Genomic DNA, 2,500 nt, shown 5'->3' on the forward strand with positions numbered 1-2,500 from the left:
CCACGTTGTGCCTTAACCTAACCCACGTTGTGCCTTAACCTAACCCACGTTGTGCCTTAACCTAACCCACGTTGTGCCTTAACCTAACCCACGTTGTGCCTTAACCTAACCCACGTTGTGCCTTAACCTAACCCACGTTGTGCCTTAACCTAACCCACGTTGTGCCTTAACCTGCTCTGTAATTGGCATATGACACGTTACATTAATCTAGTGTTGTCTAACCACAACCCTCTGAATATAGTTCGCTACTCGCACCGCCCACCCTCTTGTGTGTCGTTTCATGTTGAACACTTCGCAAGTGTTGCTTACTTTTTACATGCTCCCGCTGTACACTGTAATGTGGACAACTGCAGGATGTACATCGCCCCCCCCCCTCCACCCTGCCTTCGCACGCTGGTCGTTCAGGTGCTTGCGTGTTCAATGCCCTTCGCAGCTGTTCACTGGCATTCGCATGTCGAAGCGCTCAGTCTACGTCGTGGTACGGCCTGTGTCCACTGTCCGCTGATATCGTAAGCTTAATCCTCACATTGTACTGCACATAGGTCCGTATGTACTGAATGATACGCTGTGGCACATGTGTGACCGTACGACTGCGCCCAACAACAGCGAACCATACGGTCCAAATGTTGTGCACTCAGCCACGTGCCGTCTCCCCATAACAGCTACATTGCAGTGTGGTACGCCATAGAGACGTGTGGGAGTAACGGACGCCCTGGATGGCGATCAGCATGAGCCGTCTGTTGATGTAGTGGCGCGTGTATTCAAACGTAGTCGTCTCTTCTCACACAGTGTGATAGCATGGTGCACCGCGTTCCACATCTGCGACATGGTACAGATGCTGGTTGACAGTCGGTCTCGTAATGGACATCGCATACGTAGGGGGCCACCTCCCACGTGTTCTCTAGTCGTGCACATTTTGTTGCGTGTATGTGGGCAGACGTAGTGTGTCGTGACACCTAACAGACAGGTATGCAATAATCGTTGCATTTGCAAACTGGGATGGACGTCTACGTTTGCTGGTGACGTGACGCAACGCAAATGAACAACTGGTAAACCCATTGTGGTGCGGTTGTTGTTGCTGGAGGTAAATCAGTAAGGGCAAATCTGTGTGTGAAGCGATACGCGGCGGTGGCTGGGTGGGACCGTCCCCGGCCGGTGAGGGGGGGCCGCCCGGCGTGCTGGCCGCGCGGTGCGTGGGCGCACGCGCTACAGCCGGCTGGTGGGGGCGCCCAGTGGCAGGCGCGCCGGCCGACGGACGCGGCAGGCGGCGCAGCTGCGCGCCGGGGCACCCTGCGCGCGGCGCCGGGCGGCCAAAGTGGGTCCTCGCGGGCCCGGTGCGAAGCGCGGTGGACATCTGCAGTGTGCTGGTCCGACTGAGGACTGTGTGCGTTGAGGATGCGCCGCCGCCCGGCACTCGGCGCCGCGACGCCGTCTGCTGCTCGGTCGCCCCAGCGGTTCTCGCTGGTGGTTTGTATCGCAGTTGTGCAGACGTGTTGGCACGTGCGCTGTGCTGGGAGAGTTCGCTTCGGCACCCACGTGGGGCCTTTGCCCTTCTGTGGCGCTGGCGTTGGAGCTGCCGGTCACCGTAGGTGGCGCGTGTTGTCTCCCGCCGGCAATGCCACGACAGCACGCTCCCGGGCCTCTGTCGGCAGCGGCAAGCTCAGTTGGGAGCACGGGTGGTCGCACCTAAAGCGTCTACTCGCCTAACTCCGGGCGATTGCGCCTCTCTCGAACCCGACCAAGTACTTAGGACGGCGCTGCGCGCCGCCGGGACCTGAGAGGGTTTCGAGGTGTATTGTGCAGGGGAGCTCAGCCTCCTCCTGTTTGCAGAATAATTGAGCGGACGCTTGCGTGTTCGCGCGGGCCCCTGGGACACACTCCCGGGCGGCCGGCTGCTCAGCTCTAGTTGACGCAGCTCCCTGGTTGATCCTGCCAGTAGTCATATGCTTGTCTCAAAGATTAAGCCATGCATGTCTCAGTACAAGCCGCATTAAGGTGAAACCGCGAATGGCTCATTAAATCAGTTATGGTTCCTTAGATCGTACCCACGTTACTTGGATAACTGTGGTAATTCTAGAGCTAATACATGCAAACAGAGTCCCGACCAGAGATGGAAGGGACGCTTTTATTAGATCAAAACCAATCGGTCGGCTCGTCCGGTCCGTTTGCCTTGGTGACTCTGAATAACTTTGGGCTGATCGCACGGTCCTCGTACCGGCGACGCATCTTTCAAATGTCTGCCTTATCAACTGTCGATGGTAGGTTCTGCGCCTACCATGGTTGTAACGGGTAACGGGGAATCAGGGTTCGATTCCGGAGAGGGAGCCTGAGAAACGGCTACCACATCCAAGGAAGGCAGCAGGCGCGCAAATTACCCACTCCCGGCACGGGGAGGTAGTGACGAAAAATAACGATACGGGACTCATCCGAGGCCCCGTAATCGGAATGAGTACACTTTAAATCCTTTAACGAGTATCTATTGGAGGGCAAGTCTGGTGCC

The 2,500-nt window shown here is 57.2% G+C and overlaps 1 non-coding gene across 1 annotated transcript in view; it reads left to right on the forward strand.

The window, feature by feature from the left end:
* Window positions 1-1,916: 1,916 nt before the first annotated feature.
* Window positions 1,917-2,500, forward strand: part of LOC126128008 (small subunit ribosomal RNA) — a 1,909-nt gene continuing 1,325 nt past the window's right edge. The window contains exon 1 of the ribosomal RNA XR_007527047.1: window positions 1,917-2,500. This exon is cut by the window's right edge and continues 1,325 nt beyond it. This is a non-coding gene — a ribosomal RNA (small subunit ribosomal RNA).

This window comes from Schistocerca cancellata, unplaced genomic scaffold (assembly GCF_023864275.1).
Source record: "Schistocerca cancellata isolate TAMUIC-IGC-003103 unplaced genomic scaffold, iqSchCanc2.1 HiC_scaffold_504, whole genome shotgun sequence".
In the NCBI taxonomy this organism is placed as follows: domain Eukaryota; kingdom Metazoa; phylum Arthropoda; class Insecta; order Orthoptera; family Acrididae; genus Schistocerca; species Schistocerca cancellata.